This window comes from Hippichthys cyanospilos, chromosome 1 (genome assembly GCF_059441005.1).
Source record: "Hippichthys cyanospilos isolate Australia breed blue-spotted pipefish chromosome 1, RoL_Hcya_1.0, whole genome shotgun sequence".
Lineage (NCBI taxonomy): Eukaryota > Metazoa > Chordata > Actinopteri > Syngnathiformes > Syngnathidae > Hippichthys > Hippichthys cyanospilos.
In genome coordinates this window covers 21,060,074-21,077,894 of record NC_142369.1, presented here as the reverse complement: position 1 = coordinate 21,077,894, position 17,821 = coordinate 21,060,074, and the positions used below count along the sequence as shown (strand labels likewise).

General features: G+C 39.7%; 2 long non-coding RNA genes across 2 annotated transcripts in view; one reads left to right on the top strand and one right to left on the bottom strand.

Moving 5' to 3' along the window:
* LOC148429643 (uncharacterized) overlaps positions 1–17,821 on the top strand; it is a 91,011-nt gene that overhangs the window by 49,645 nt on the left and 23,545 nt on the right. The window lies entirely within an intron of this gene.
* LOC148429644 (uncharacterized) lies at positions 382–10,216 on the bottom strand. The gene is made up of 4 exons (XR_015867437.1): positions 10,153–10,216; positions 3,646–3,768; positions 1,465–1,568; positions 382–653 (listed from the first exon to the last, which is right to left on the bottom strand). It is a non-coding gene; the product is annotated as an uncharacterized LOC148429644 (long non-coding RNA).

Here is a 17,821-nt window from a genome sequence, read left to right as displayed (position 1 = left end):
AGTTAGCATTAGCTCGCCCTTCACTAAGCTAGCGAGTGGTACACGTTGTTAAGGTTGGTTGGTATGAATGTCTCTGTTTAGTTGCTAATTGTGCCTTATTTCTCAGTTTTGCAGAAACCACACCCACACACATATCAGCCCAAATGGCTTTTTGTGGTGCCCTGAAGTAAAATCACTAATGTATTTACTCACGACTGTAGTTACTATTTGCATTTAAGTGTTTTTTTTCCAATGTTCGGCACTTTAAATATCAAATGTATTATTTTTTTCATGTTCAACTATGAAAGAGATCAGCTGCAGCTTTTCTTGAAGCATGAAAAGAAAGTTTTTTATTCTGTTTATGTTCAACTCAGCCGCATCATTTGTTATTGCAGCAGCATATGGAGTTATATAGTTTATTGCAGTCTGCTCAAACATCTCGTCATATCTCATTCCCGTGGACCCAATCTCGTGAGATATCTCGTCTCGTGGAATTTGTATCTCGTCCCATGCCTATAGCATGCACCTCTAAACTCAAACAGACAAAAATGACTGAAATGCAGAACGCATCACATGACTGTATATCTACATTACCTCAACTATCTGTTCTCACAAGGGTCGGCGGCTTGCTGGTGTCTATGCCAGCTGTCATCGGGCAGCAGGTGGAGTACACCCTGAAATAGTCAATCACAATCACAAGACACACAGGGACAAATAACCATTCACCCTCACACGAACACAATCCGGAGAGTGCAAATCATCTAGCATGCTTTGGGGAACGTGGGGAAAAAAAAAAAAAAAACAGGGTTACCCAAAATCCACACTGACATAGGACAACATGCAAACTCCACACAGCAAGGTCAGAGCCGGAATCAAATCCTCAATCTCTGCACATGAGTCGGATGTGTTAACTACTCTTCCGCTGTGCGGCCACTACCGTATATACTGAATGTTAATTTTTCTGTCATTGAATTAAATAGAAGCAAGAGCAAAAGTGTGCATGAGGTGTGACGTTCGGGCTGATGGAGAATGCTACGCACAATGAGGTTTGTGGCGATGTCAGCCTTGAATTTGCACGGTAACCTGCTTTGAAAGTGAGGTGTCAGCAGGGACGGCATTTAGATTGAGCGGCAGGGTCAGTGTGCCTGTCGCATGTGTGAACGCCATTCGTGGCCAGCGCTCAGCAGAAATGTCACACGGCCTCCGGAAAATGGCACAACGGTCACTTTTTTTCTTTTAACACCTACTTTGCACCATCGTGTACTCAATTTCTATGTTTTCATTCACACACACAATCCGACATGAGCCGCGGCGCATTTCTTTTAACGTATTATGCTTTGGGGTGAAATAGTTGAGTTGGCAATATTGGCGTCAACAGGCTTGCTCTGTTGTTGTAACTCCTAATGTGCTTTATATTGTGTGTGACACTTGTGTGCTCACAGCGGCTCAAAATGTGTCATGTATTTCACAACTATGTAAACACACCTTTCCAGGGGATTTGACGCCACCTCTGCCAACTTCTTCTGTAATCATGTTGAGTGGCTGCCCTTCTGCGCTCCGTACGGAACACAAAATAACTCCAAACAAACCTAAAAAGCAAAATAAACAACGTGTGCAGGAATTGTATTACCTTCACAAGCCAGCTCCAGCAAGTAATTACCACTAAAAGCATGTTATCTGTTGTATGATGAGTCAATAACGAGCAATTATACCCAGAGAATAGAGTTGGGCCTTGATGAGTGTCGCGAGAAAAATCTTGCTGCAAGGAGCATAAAAACATATTTAATGGTCAGTTTACCTGCTCAAAAAAAAACTAATGTCTCCCTCCACCTCAGTGTGTCCTGCACATAATTTGGGTTTTATTGGCTGTGACCATGACAGGTACATCTCTGTGATTGCCGCCCGCAGCAAAATGCAGCAGCAGCAGATTGAACTTGCTTTTATTGCGCCGCATAATTTCAACGTTTAATTTGAAGAACTGACCAGCAAACTGCCTGTGTAACAAAAGTCATATATCGTTGTTCACAGGGCTTGTTTGTCACCCACTGCGCTCATGTCTATACTGCAAGGTGCTGCAGAAACTGATAAGTCAGAGTGGCACCTTATTTCAGTGCTGTGACATATGAATTTCTGTGGGTTTATCATAAGGATATTGGATCAAAGCAAACCCCAAAGTTACACTTTGCTTAATATGTTTCTACATGAGCGATTCAGAGGTGAAATTAATTGATGGACAAGTAATGAATCAATAATCATTTTTGATAATGGTTTCGTTATCAGTAAGCTTTTTTTAAAATTAACAGCTTATTAATAGTAAATATCAGATTTTCATAGCTCTCCACAAAAGCAAACTGATTACCTTGGTCTTGAATCAAATTCAACAATTTCTTTGACTTTGCAATATCAACATTGTTTTAAACATGTTTTTCATTATAGCCCAAACAAGTAATCGACTCATTTAACTAATTTAATGATCATTTTCTGCACTGTCAATTTTCAATAATGTCCATAAATTGATGGAAACCACAAACATATTTTTTCATCTTATTCATCAATTGACAAAATAATCAACAGATTGATTACCAAGATAACAGTCCACTAGGACTGCACCGAAATGACAATGTTTGGACAAAACCAAAGCTGAAAATGAAAACCGAAACACATGCACGCACACACACACACACTCACAAATAATAATAATTTCACACCTTGCCTTGTGAAAGTTGATCGACTTTGGGAACAGAGAGTAACACTAAGCAGCGTCATGCGCAGCTCTGTAATTGATTATTAAAAATAAATAATGCTGTGAATATTATTTTTGATCAGTGTTTTAAAGCCTGTTAAAGGGTCTGAATTTTTTGTGGAAATGTTATAATATTTATATATGAATAAAAGGTGGGATATTTATTTATTTTTTTGATTCATTGACATACCAACTAGAATGGAAGACTGAAAGCGAGTTACTGTAACTATAAGTGACTTGATGAACAAGTTGTTGTCATTAAGTATGATATCAAAGCAATTTTATCACCATAATTCTTCTTGATATATGTCATTTTGCATAATGTGCAAGTTCATTTGAATACCCCACATGCATAGTTAGCTGCTAATGCTGATGATTCACAGTTTGGTGTGTTTATTTTGTAGTTGGCCTTTTGAACACGTCATTGGGATGCAAAGTTATTTGCCTTCCTTCGTAGGTCTTATTCGGTTTGCTCGTCGGAAAGATGCAAAAGCTTGCCAGTGCTCTTTTCTGTATCTGCTGAAATGCCACAGTAATTACGTACTAAGCGACTCCTCGCTCTTCCTGTGTGTCTGTGTCAAATTCAAACTGACACTCGCTGGTTTTTGCATCATCACACCCTCTATTTTTTTTTTTTTTACCTGTTTTTCAGTTTTAACTATCTTTTAGTTGAAATCCAACTTGTTGTTTTGTTTTATTTTTTTTCCCAGAAATTCTAAAATTTTATTGTATCTCTAGATGCAACTCTAGAGATTTTGTAGTTACAGATAATTTGAAGCAAACTGTTACTGCCATGAAGGTCAAACTTGTTTACTCGCTCCAATTCTAAATAATTATATGTGGTCAACACCACGTTTGGCAAAGGAAGCAAGTTTGTGAGTAATGTAAACGTGAAACAAAATGATAATAAATGAGGGACTGACCTCATGCTCGTGCTGCTGGATAAAATATGTGGTGTAACTCATTGTGTTGCATTTGGCCCACACATTCAGCGGCGTTGGAACTATGACAGATGTCTGGCATGGGGGAGGAGAGACTTGCAATTTCTGTTGAAATACAGTTGTATATGAAAGAGTCATCTCAAGTAGATGGCACACTATAAAGCATGGGTTCTCTTCGAAAGCGTGGACAGTGGTTCTTATGTCACTCCATTATGTTGCTGTATTTTTTTAATTTTCAACTTTTGCTTTGTTTTTTTCTCCTTCAATACCAAAATCACATTTTTACATAATACATATTGTATAGAACACTTAATAAAATCAACAAAAACTAAATTAACAAATAAATAGAACGAAACACTATCCAGAGGAAGAACAATGCCCCAATCAAAATTTGTGGTTGTACAACTTCTTTGCAAGAAGTGCAGTGAACTGCAAAGAATTGAACAGTCAAAAGGTGCTTTAGCGTCTCCTTTTGGACACTGGGTGGCACCCCTGTTATGGTAGACATGGCAGAACACGTTAAAACTCCCACGGAGAAAAAGTTATGATGTCATATCAAATACTTATAAGCGCTATGTGCTTACAGTTGAGCTGTAAATAAAGTACATTTAAAGAAGAAAGAGAAGATGGATTGTTGATAACACATCATGGAGCAAAGCCGAATGCTTGGTAAGAGCCCAGGCTGAGCCTGCGACCCCTGCCCATTGTGAACGTCTTCAGGGCGGTCGAAGGATTTTACCTGCGCTGAGCAGTAGTATGATGAAGCTAGATGCTAATGTGAATGTCCAACTTTCTGTCACTGAAGTAATCTGCAAGCTTTTTGGCACAAGCATGGCAACTGGTCACCTCTGCTTGTAATTTGCAATTCTGTTCTTGGCATTGTTTGGAAAAGTAACTAAGTTTGTGTGTTGTAATGTTCATTGTTGTCAGGCACGAGGAAGCCTGCGGAGGACGACTGAGAGTCAGTTAGTTGTCATCGAGCACGAGCCTGAGCTGCGGCTGACCGCAGCTCAGGACCACACGCTTGTTTAACTTTTTGTTTTTCTATTTTTCTTTCAATAAAAGAAGCAATCGGACAGAACCATGACAGTGAATCCTTTAACACGTGCCTGGGCATTACAGTATTATAGGTAGCGGACTAATGGTTTTGGTATTCATGAAATCATCTCGCGGGCCGGATTAAACCCATTCCGGCCCTTGGGCCGTACATGTGATACCCCTGCTTTAGATGTTTTGTGAACTCAAGTATTGTGCTCTATGACACGGAAGCACTCATTACAAATGAAAATGTAAACAAGTTTTAAGGATTCCGTGAATTCAGATTCATATTAGTTTTTGAGCTGACCTGCGGAGATTTGTTTGCCACTTGAGACTTGAGAGAGGAAGTGTTTTTGGTGTACAGCTCAAACAAACTGGCAATGCTGAGGAAGGGTAAGTTCTTCTAAATGCATGCATCTGGCCTGTTTGTGTTTTCAATTTCAGCTTGAGGTAAATACACTAGCCAAGCAGATGGAAATACCACTAGCTAAATTAGACTTGGCCTGTCCAAATATTGCGACCTTATACAAGCTTTTAGGGGTCACTGGAACGTGTGCTTATGTTGTTAAAGGCAGTTTTGCGCCTCATACCCCTCCTCAGTATAAAGCTCCAAACATGCATGCAAACAGACAACGCTCACTGAGTACACTGAGTCATACACACTGTACTTAGTGTCCTATAAGCCATCCGGCATATTGTTTTTTACAAGGTTGGTACATAGGCTACTGCATAACCTTCTTGAGCCGCAGTAAAATTCAGCCAAGCTCCAGTTTCATATTTCTGATGCCCTGTGGAGGCTAAGGTCAAAAACGCCGGCTATCGTAAAACTCTATCGGGACCACAAAATTGCAAGTCAAGTTAGAGTGTTGAATACAATCCACCCAACATAGAAATAATATCTCCTGCTTGTTTACCTACTGGGATTTAATCTTTTCAAATCTCGCAGTTAGGGCAGCCTGACATGGGCAGCGAGATTGTTTCACATATTCATCTGGGGCTAATGGAAAAGGTTTAAAAACAAGGCAGGCACAAATAAGAAGATTAGGTTCTGTCAAATTATGTCAATGTCATATTTAGTCAATTGAAAAGCAATGTATGTGTCATCATGTCAACCAGCCAAGCAATCAGTATATCTTGCTGAACTGAGTCAATAGAATAAAAACCTTTCCACGAAGAATAGATTTGGATATTTCTTTGCTCTTCCTTCCATCCGAGACTTGTTGTCTAGTGCTGCTAAACTACATTTGTATAAACACCATCCACCATATTTTCCAAACAATTTTTGTTGTTTGTTTCTGAAATGTGGCTCCACGATGTGTCATGGCTTGAAGCACACGTAAATGTGGTGCAAGATTTAGCCCTCATACCCTCAGCTAGCAGACAGTGCGTTTAATCAAAGGTCGGAATTTTTCAGTCATGTTTTATTTGACAAGTATGAAAACAGCATGTGAACGTGGGGCAAGTTGTTGTCAACAATCAATAGCTCAGTCGAGAAGCAATATCTAATCGCCCTCTTGTTAGGAGGAGAAAAACTGCAGGAACAACACAAGCTCTGTTTGATCGTTTTCTCCTCGCCTTTCATAAAACTAAGCATGTGAGTCCCATGTCTTTCTATTCTAACGATATGTTTACTGAAGAGGCTTGGACTGGCTGTGAAGGAGATTGTTAACGTAGTGTCATTTTACGGTGGCAGAGAATTTACCTCTGACTTCCTTGACTAACTGAAGGACATATGAAAATTGTTGAGGGTGCAGGCATGAATAACTTGAGTTTGAAGCTGGTGTGAACTGCTGTTAATGTGAGCGCGACACTAAAGAAGACATTGAGGAAGACTGTCTTTAATGAGAGAAAGGGTACTACGTACCCCCTGGAACTCATGTGAATAAAAAAAAAAAAAAACATATTTGGGGGATTAAATGGGTTCACCAATGTCGAATAATCGGGTTAACCTGATCAATGCATTGTGTTTGCAAAGACCAGAAAATCAAAACACATTGTAGAAATGAATGCACTATAAGCAGGCACTGGGCTTGGCATTTCACCTTCCAGTTGCAGCATAGGAGCTGTTGGACTGTTCCTGCGGCTCATTTCTCAGTGTGAGGAGAATACAATTGCGTAAATGTGTGGCAAGGTAAGGCTTCAAAAGAGCGTGCATGCTGAGGCGGCTTTTCATGGACCGATAAAAAGCAGACTGCTTCAATAAAAGAAGATACCAGTGATAGAGCACCCTTTGGAACAGATGTTGATAAAGAGCCAGAGATATTTTCTCTTCAATAACGCCTGCAGAAAACACACCATAATCACAGACTTATTACTCCTAGATATACGATATACAGTACCTTTATCATCTTATGAGAAGTGTAGGCGCTGCTGTCAAAGCCTTCTACGCTTATTTGTTCTACAAGCTTTCCTGATGAATGGCAGGAAGAGTGTGTGTAGCATCAAATGTTATTTTTTTTTCTCCGTGTTGGTTTCTTCTCATCGCTGACTTTCTGCTACGTGTTCCTTCTCTTTTCAGAAACATGTAGCCATTACCGAGGTATAATTTAAAGGAGCGAAAATCAATAGTGGTACATTAGGCCCTTATTTGGGGTCATACAAGGGCATTCGTTCTGTAATGTGTTGAGAAATTAGACACACTGCTGGTTAATGGAATGCCATTCTTACACAAAATGTGTGTGTGGGTGTGTGTGCGCGCATACGCCTGTGAGTTTTGAACTGGCCTTGACGTTCTTTCCTCTTTCTTCATGTTTTGATACATTTGATAGGATTTGACGTGACCCATTCTCGACATGAAAGCATGAAACCACACACGTAGATTTTTGCTTGTTATTTTAAATAATCCTAATAGAGCACATATTTGCTTTCATTAAAATGAATTGTCACAAATAAAACAATATTTTATAATTTACTACTGTTCTTAGTTTCAACATGATGTTGCTTTTAGTCAAATTTACTTGGAGAAATTCCACTATGAAAAACATTTGAAATTGAATTCTATTTCTTCCAGAGTCAAACTGGACCCCCCCCCCCCAAAAAAAAAAAAAAGCCTCTATCACCAAAGCTCTACGTCTCTTTGCTGGTCTCTCTACCAGCACATCTTCAATTTCGTGCATGCGGAAGTCGAGTTTTCCGAGTTTGGGAGAATGCATTGCGCAAAATCATCTATTTCAACATCACCATATACTGTACTTTGGTAAACACTAATGTTTACGGCCAGTTAAAGGCCATTAAGTATTCACACACAAGTCACATACAGTACAGGTCACATTGTTTATTTTTTTGTTTTTTTTTTATCATTTGTTAGCGTGAAGGACCTCACAAAAAAATCTGACTTCCCCCCCAAATTGGAATTGAGAAAACCTAGTCTTAATCTCTTCTGCCTGACAGTGTAACTGTAACTTTAGACACCCCTTTAGACCTGGCTCAGGTAAGAGAAGTGGTTCTTTTCTGGCATCTGTATACTTTTATGACCCATTACTGCAATCTTAGTCGGAGTATGCCACCGCTATGATTCACATGTTGTGGAAAAATGTCCTAATTCTGATCAAGAAAGCCTAAAATAATTCTAACCGTCCATTTTCTATAGCTACTTATCCTTATCGCTTATCCTTATACTCTCACTGGGGTCGCTGGCTTGTGATGCCTCTCCTAGCTGTCTATGGGCAGTATAGGCGGGGGACACCCTGAACTGGTTGTCAGCCAATTGCAGGGTGCACAGGGAGAAACAACTATTCACGCACCAAATCACACTTAAGGACTATTTCGAGAGTCAAACACTCCTACCATGCATGTTTTCGGAGGGTGGGAGGAAGCCGGAGATAGCCCATGCGTGCTCGAGGAGAGCATGCACACTCCACACAGGGAGGCCGAAGCAGGCTGGAATTGATCTTGAGACTCTGAACTGTGAGGCAGACGTGCTAAACATTCTTACACTGAGCCATACTTGAAATAACTTTGAAGACTAATTAACTTGTGTAGTTCACTGTCTTTGCCACAAGGTCAGACACGTAAATATGCAACTTGAAGCTCTGGCCAGTAGGGGGTTTCAAACACAGATGTATCACCATCCATCCATCCATCCATCCATCCATCCATCCATCCATCCATCCATCCATCCATTTTCTCATCCACTTGTCCTCACAAAGGTCAAGGGTTTACTTGTGCCCTTCCCAGCTGTCTTTGGGCAGCAGGTGGTGCACACCTTGAACTGGTTGCCACCCAATCACAGGGCACACAGAGACAAATGATCATTCACACTCACCAACACAGATAAGGGCAATTTGGAGTGTCCAGTATACGCACCATGCATGTTTTTTGGGTGTTGGCTTATGGTTTATGAATACCTTTTGACATGCTAATTTTGGGGATAGTGCTGTTGAGAGATTAAAGACAGAGAGAGACCTATTACTAATTAATTAAGATCCATAATTAATTGTTGTAATTAATCAGTTTTCAATTTGGCCATAAAAAGGAAAAAAAAACTCAACCAGAGTCCTTTTTTTTCAAACGCAGATATATTTTGTTTTGTGGAATGTCAAAAGATTGACATATAACAGCAAAAATGTGTCCTCAGTCATTTATTTGATTAAACTGAGGTAACGAATACAGTTTTAACCATTTACCTTCTGCTTAATGCAAGACTATTCCCAGATGCTGGCAGGAACCTTTACTTTCAAGCATCTGGAGGAACAGAGCTGTTCTCTTTTGTCAGTCACCCAATAATTAGAAAATAATATTGAAATATAACATCATCCAACTTGTGCTATGGCTTGCTACTTTGTTGTCATCATTAGCTGTGACTGCAGACCCAGCCGGCTGCTTTGCATTTAAGTGGTTGAGTAAACTTGAGCTGCTTTTGTGGTAAGCAAGAATGCATATCACTCTATCATGATGAAAATGAAAATTTTGTCTTTTTTTTAAGTTAGATTCATCATTCACTGGACTGGCAGCGCTCGCTTTCTCCTCTGATTTCATGTCTTCTGCTCTTAAATTTGTCCTCCCGCTCACAATAATAGCTTACCAGGTTATGCCAAACACAATGACAGCCAATCAGTGTCCACTTCAGGATGTGATTGAACTTTGTTTTCCAACCCCATCCCACTCAAGCGCAGCAAGCTAGATACGTAACAATGCATTTAATTAGCAAACAGAAAATATGAAATTAGAGATTAAAAATGTGATTAACGTGATTAAAAAAACACTTTAAATATGACAAGTAATCAGAATTAATCTGTTATTTTGACACCACTAGATATGTAAACAGAATACATTATAATTGGATTCAAGAAGAGTTTCAACAGAGAGAATAATGCAGTCTGCTTCGTCCCTCCACCTTTCTTTGTTGTTCTTGATCAGATGAACAGGAATTGCTTTTGAATAATATAAGTAGGCCCAAGTATTGAAAATACCAAAATGCATTGAAATCACATGTACAACATGAAATATTACCTGGACTTTCATGCATCATGCTGGTTCAACCACCACAATGTTTGGCAATTGAAGCTTGTGCTTGCTGTGGGAGGTTCAAATTTGTAGTATCCACTATCCACTATGTGATTACTTTAGAAGTTGGTCAGTGCACATGTGCAGGCCTCGGGCACAAAATGGCACTGCTTTGCACCAAGCAGACTTATTCCTCAAACGTCAAACACGCCTTTAATTTGGAATAAAGTCACAAGTTATGTGAGGGGTCCTCTGCTGTGGTTTCAGAGAATGGCTTCACCTCTGATGCAATCCCTAATCTTCTACATGCAACTGGACAGCAGGCTAATCATCATATTCATTCCGCACTTTTTTTTGCAGTTTAAAGCCAGTTTAGTTTTGATGCTCCTCTGTGGAACATAATCTTCTCTAAGGTCAGAACTATAGACAGTCACTGCTACACTGCTCCCTAAATCACCAGACCATGAGTCATTCCATTTTTGACCCATAAATAATTTTGCATCGGATGACATTCTGTGATAGCCTCAAATCTTTAGCAGATGGTTTTCCTAATGGAAGAATGGGATCACCCATTGTCTTCATGCGCCAATCAACTTGCCTTGTAAGAGGGCAATTTACTGCCGCAAAATCAAAAGTGGACCCCCCCCCCCCCCCCCCCACACACACACACACACACACACACACACACACACACACACACACACACACACATCCCATCTGAAAAAAAAAAGATAGAAAGTCTGTCTTTAGACATGGAACATCGGTTGTGCTTTCCATTCTGTCAAGGGCATTTCAGAAGGATGCAATCACACAGGCAGGAAATTCAGTTTGAAATGAGTAATAACCTGCAGAGCGCTATAAATCACGGCCCCTAAACTCCACACTCCTCCCACATTCAAGCAGATACACACACAGCGCAACATGTTCTCAAGGGAATTTGAAGTTAAGCACTTTTACGTTCTAACTGGTACATTTTTACAATAACATGACCTCAGGCTCCAAAAACTGGGGTGTCCTGTGGCAACAAACTTGCACACATTTCAGGGCAAGTGTGATGAAACTATTGTAACAGTATTTTACCATGAAAACACAACATTTTTATTTTTTTTGGAGATCAGACCTATTGTACCCTACTGAGATTAATTGGAATAGTTTGTCACAACAGCAGAAAAAACTGTTTTATTGAACGCTGTTTGTGTTTTACGAGTGTACTATATCAGTACTCCATCTTCTGTTTTGACATATTCTTTAGATAAAATGTATTGAAGAGCGATTCATTGAGTAATTAATTACAGTTCTCAACCAAGCACAGTAACAACACTGCTCACTGAAATTACAGTCAGTTTTTATTGGGTCGTTGACAAGCTGGCACACTTTTTGGCATAGGGCCTTTTGATTCATGTTTGTGGTAATAAAAGTCTCTTGTGGTCTTTATCGTTAATGCATATGTGTAAATCAATGTTATAGCAGTTCATGATGTGTATTTATGGTACAGTATTGTGGAAAGAGTTTAAAGGTGGGGTCTTGAGCTGAAAAAGCTTGTAGAACCATTTCAACAAATCAGTGCAGGTTCCAATTCGCGTACTTTGTGGTCATATACAGTAAAAGTAATAAAAATGAAAAAAAAGAACATCAGTTTGCCAGTTTTCCTTTATTTACAGTTAATAGTTTAGGGAGCAAGCCCCTCATTAATTGACAACTACATGTATATATTTTCTAAGATTATTATTTTAAACCATGGATTTCACCTCACAACGCTACTCCTTTAAAACGTACTCTCATTATTATCATTATCCATTTTCCAGAGAAGCTTAGCCTCAAAAGGGTCGCAGGCTTGCTTGTGCCTATCTCAGCTGGCTTCGGGCAGGGGACACTCTGAACTGGTTGCCAGCCAATTGCGGGGAATACAGAAATGAACAGCCATTCACACTCCCAATCATGGACCATTTAGTATATTCAATACACCTGCCATGCATGTTTTTGGAGTGTGGGAGGAAGCCGGAGTGCCCGGAGAGAACCCACGCGGGCTCGGGGAGAACATGCAACACAGGAAGGCCGAAGCAAGCTGGATTCAAACTTGGGTCTCTTAACTGTGTATATGTGGTGAACAGTGAATATGCAGGGAATATGTGCACACAGATGGGTGAGCATGAACACACATGGACACACATTCTGCATGTTGCCTTCATTTAATTATCATCAGAAGAAAGTCATTAACATTCAGCGACTACTGTAATTGACTCAGTTTTCCCGTTAAAACATCAGGCTGGAGAATGAGAGTCAATTTCAGAGAAACTGCTCAAAGACTGATCACTGGTCAGAGTCAATTATGCGCACTACCACTTTGTTAAAGTGCTTATTGAATAGCTTGTTGGGAAAAAGTTGGCAAAAAAAAAAAAATGCTTTCATTTCCAAAAATAGGAGCATCTTCTGCAGCTGCATCCCCTTCCCTTTACCAAACACGGCTCATGCTGTTATGCGCAAAGCCACCATACAGTGACTGTTTGTGGTTGGGATTTCTGCAATTACTCTTTATGGTAGTGGTGACTGTAATTGCTTTTCCTCACTCATATGACGATGATCATCATCACTCCCCTGTCATTCACAGCGGCCATGAATATTAAACGCCACCTCTCTATGTGGGCCTAATTGGGAATAAAGCATCCCTGTAGCCATGAGTGAGGAAACAATAAAAGCAAGAGTGAGAGGCATGGAAGTGATTTAGTTGCGGCTTCCATGCCGTGTTTACGATTTTTCACACACAGAGGCAATGCGGGTCCATTTAGGTGGCGCAATAAAAAATCTGGATGATTCATTGTAAGGTTGGGTGGTAAGGTGGGGCTCAACAGAACTCTGCTTGTTGGGATGAAATGTGAAGTTATTAATAGAATGCTCATGATGTCACTTAAAAATTTTGTTGAGTGAGGTTATTCCTTTGAATCGTAAATAGTGTATATTTCCCTCTTCAAAAGATTTGGGAAACCCTTGACTTATAATGCTTTAGGAACATTGTTCTTTGTCATCAAGAACAATAGAGTAGCTATAACATCTCTCCAGGAATATGTTGTCCTTGTCCTAAAGAGATCTAGCAAGACCATTGAGACAGCTGCAATCAAAATAAATAAATAAATAAATTTTGCGCTCTCCAAGCCACAGATGAGGTAGAAGGCCAACACAAAGTAAAGTAGCAACAATAAACAAATAGAGGATAGTTATTGGAAAATGCCTCAAAGTAGCAAAAGATCAAATGAGAAAAACAATTTTCAAAAAGTCTCAGTAGCAATGCAGAAAAGTCTTAGATCGTATCAAACAGCAGGTTCAGAAAAGTGAGATGGAGCACAAGACAATTAATGGATTGTTTGAGAGCTATTACACACTATTTCTGTATGACTGAATTTTCCACATTTACTCTAGGTGTAACAAAAGTTCAAACCCAAAATTTATTTTTGATTTTTAAGATGTGAGTCCAGCGAGTTGAACCGAAGTAAATAATTTGACTTTGAGATATATCGAGATATTGTCCACATGTCAAATCATCTTTGGTTGAAGTGATATATCAGAGAAGGGAATGGCCCATTTTCAATACTGATAAGATAATTCAAATTTATTTAAAATGACAACAAAAAATGATAACATCAAAATCTCTCAAAGTAGCAAAATGAATCATAATCCCACTGAGTCAAACTGAGTCCTACCATTTTCAAAATAAACCTAGACGTATTCATTGTGTTCAATGTCATTGTTAAAGAGTTATTGTCATTGTTAAAGAGTTGTTTTTTTTTATTCACAACCAAATTTATCTCAAACTTTGTGCTATCTGAATGCTGATTATATCCGTTTTTATGCACAAGAAGTCGTTGGGGTTCAGAAAAACATGTCGATCACACCCTGCATTGGATACTGATTGGCTGTCATTGTTTTAGACAATAATTTAATAGGCTCCAGTTGCGGGTGAGAGAGTAGAAGGAAGACATAAAAATGGAAGAGCTCAAGTTAAGCACACCACATAATAAATGCACAGCACCCAGCTGTGTCTGCAGCCACAGCTAACGATCACAACAAAGACGCAAATGTAGCAAGTCATAGCTTAACTGTTTGCCAAACTAAATATGAGAACACCCCACAGTTGAGCTTGTCTGTGACAAACGGGATAAATAATGCCTTGTTGCATTGTTGTTTTCTAATTATTTGGCAACTGACAAAAGACAACAGCATCATTCCTTAATGCTCGAAATTGGGGGTTGCACCCAGCACCTGGGATCAGTTTCTATTCGATTAGAAGGTAAATGGATACGACTTGGATTTGTTGAAGTCTGTTATAGAAAATGAATGACTAAATTCACGTTTTCATATTCAAGTGAGATTAAAGACAGAATAAATTAGGTCAATTAATTATAGATTTTTATTAATATCTCAGTTTTTAATGTGTTGACAGCACTAAACAAACCATCTTTGAATTGTTTCGCACCCTATGTATCATAAACTGTATAAAATATATAAATTTTTTTAACATCATGTTACAGATCTGTTAAGTAATCTGAATCTCTTCCACATATTCGTTTTGAAACCATATACGAACCTTGTCTAATCCTAATTGCTTAAGTGATATCACCATCACTTCCCCGAGTTTAGGATTTCTTGTTAACGTTTTCAAACCCATTTGACATGGGTCACGCATCACACTAAACATCCATTTGTGTCGCAGTTGTTCTAAAGTTGTAAGAATGCTTTGAAAATTTGTCGGCGTTGGCTCGTTAATATGCACTAAATTGGCAAAAGCATTCAAAAGCATTACTGCCATAGCAGTAATGTGGGCAACTTTCCTTGCGTGACCCCCCAAGACGCTACCCTTCACGATTTGCAATTAGATCTCCTGCTGGGAATTTGATATGAAGCCCTGACTGAAACGGTCTGTTGTGCATTTGCGGTTATAAATCCGATGTTGAGTATGCTTTGTTGTGGGAGGCTCTGGCTGGGTGATCCTCCGCTTCCAGCAACAAAGGAATAGTTAATCAATTATGCAGCTACATGCTGGATCACACACATAACTGCGAAAGGGCCTCCATCGTGAGAACTTCGACAGCGATTGTAACATGCCTTTCGTACGATCCTTAATCTATAATTATGTGTACTGCTTTGCATTGTAACTCATAACAAGACAACGGTAACTAACACTAGACAGCAAACCGCTTTATATCACGAAAATATTGTCTTTCTTTTTTTTAAACGGTGACAACAAATAAAGGGTTTATTACAGAGATACAGGCTAGACAACTTTGGAAAGTGCATACATTGGTTTTGCCTGAGGATATTGAGCGAGCAACGACTCTAAGATTGCAGTTATCTGTGTGTTTTTACGAGCCTCACATCACTGGACTTAATATGTCAGAAACAATACCCTTTTTTTTCCTCAGACAACACCTTATTTTATTGTTAGTACTCATTACTTGGAGTTGAAGTAGTCAATTGCTGTTTATTTCCTTGAAATGCACAGAGTGATTTCTCCCCAACTGGGCGTAGAAACTTTTACAAGTCATTGACACACTACTGATTTCTTGTGAGACATGCTGAAAGTGATACTTTATCTTGTGAGAAGACATCTCCTCAATCTGTCCTCAGGACCATTTCAGAGCATGTGATTTACCTACCAGGGCATAAACCATTTTTGACTTTGTAGTACCTTGCTCAGTGTACAGTACGTGGGTTGAAATCAGTCGATGGCACCACCCACAGACTTTAATGACAATGGTGTCAGAAGTTGGATGGATTGATATTTGGGAGGACTGTGGGGACTATGAGAGAGGGAGTGTGGCCAGGCGAGTTGTCACTTCTTTTGTGTGCGTATGGCACTTCAGTGTTGAATGAATGAGACACAATACAAAATTGTAAGGCGAAGGAACTGCTCCACAGACTTCCAGTACAAATGGAGTCAAAATGGGATGGCCATTTTGACGTGCACTTTTGGAATCTCCCCTAAGATGAGTAATGCCAATGTGATAACCCTTGGAGATGGTTGTGCCACTCAGATAACTGAAATACAATCCACTTGTTTACTCTGGGTTGGGCATACCTCTTCCCTGTTCCATGACAAATGGCATCTGAAGTAGATGATCACGTCGGAGGCCATCTGTGGTATGGCCAATTGGTGGGACCCTTGGGAATGGTAACCCTTGTTTACCAGAGCTCCTAGATGCTCAAAGCATTTGTGCGGTTGGCCTTGTAGCCATGGGTTCAATTTCAGTTTGAGCATAAAACCCCTCAGAAATTGTAACTAACTACAGAAAGAGGACAATCTCATTTATACATTTTCTTCCCAGGCGTCTAATATGACAAAGTGGAAATATGGATACAAACAAAAGGAATTCTTAATTTGTCCAAAGGGTACTGAAATGGTGCCTTGAGATTTTGCATCCATAAATACAGTACATCCCAGCAGTACAATCGTGCGCAATCCAGCAGAGATATTAACAGTTGGACTTTAGTTTCAAACAAATGGGTCAGAAGAACATTACGTGATAAGGGAAACATGAAAACATTTACATTCCTATTAGTTCCCTCTCCGTAGCCTCATACATCACCTAACCATGACCTGTCAGACCTCAGAGACTGACTTATCCTCGGATGGAAAAACTTGTGGAGGATGTGAGCAACGCTGGTGGCTTGGCAGTAACGTGCCGATTTGAGTCTGGTCACGTCCTCACCCGTAACTGCATGAAAAGACCCTAATGTCTCTTCCAGATGCAGAGCTTGACCATCAGATAAGGGTCAGGGGGAGAGAGGTCAAATGGGGGCTCGTCATTGATCATTTTAAGACCTGAGGTGACTGCTAGTGTAGGGAGCGTATCCTTTTATACATGATGCAAAACCGCCACCTCACTGGCTTGACATCTTTGACAAAAAAAATAAATAATAGACAGTAAACACTGGTTAAATCACTCAGACGTTAAACTCTAGATATGTTTTGCACAATATGTCTTAATTTTATTTCCTTTTCAAACATTAAAGGAGACACATTCACAACTACACTTAAGGACAACTTAGAGTGCCCCATACCATGCATGTCTTTGGAAACCCATGCAGGCACAGGGAGAACATGCAAACAACACACAAGGAGGCAAACCAACAACCTACCACAGTGCCACCTCAAGTTGAAGTCATTTTTTAGAAATAGTTTCTGTCTAAACACAGTTTTATTCTCGTCTAATATTGTGTTTGTAGAGTATGAATTTAACAGCAAACTCTACCCGTAATTACCCACTTCAGGGAGCGGTCGTTTTGCCACTTGCTATTGACGGAAAGTGATTTTGCAGTTTTTGTTTTCTTGCTTTTGCCTCGGTAGGCATGTTGAGCGCTGTGTGCCATTACATGTTGCTGATGATTGTGATTGTATTTGCAAAAACCCTGTTCCTTGGTCACTTGGTATTTTTTTTTTTTTACGCAACACTGCAGTGCTGCTTTTCCTTGCCCATGGGCAAGGAAAGTTCAAGTCTTTATTCTTTTAGCATAATATTAAACATGCCCTTTTACCAGCGATCGCTTTAATACATCCTTGACATCCATCAGCACAAATCTCAAATTCCATTCCATACCTCGATGTCAGGCAGGTCTGTGAAAGTTTTCCCAGCAGCTTATGAAAACATAGCATACTTCATGTCAAACTCAAATTATGCTTTTT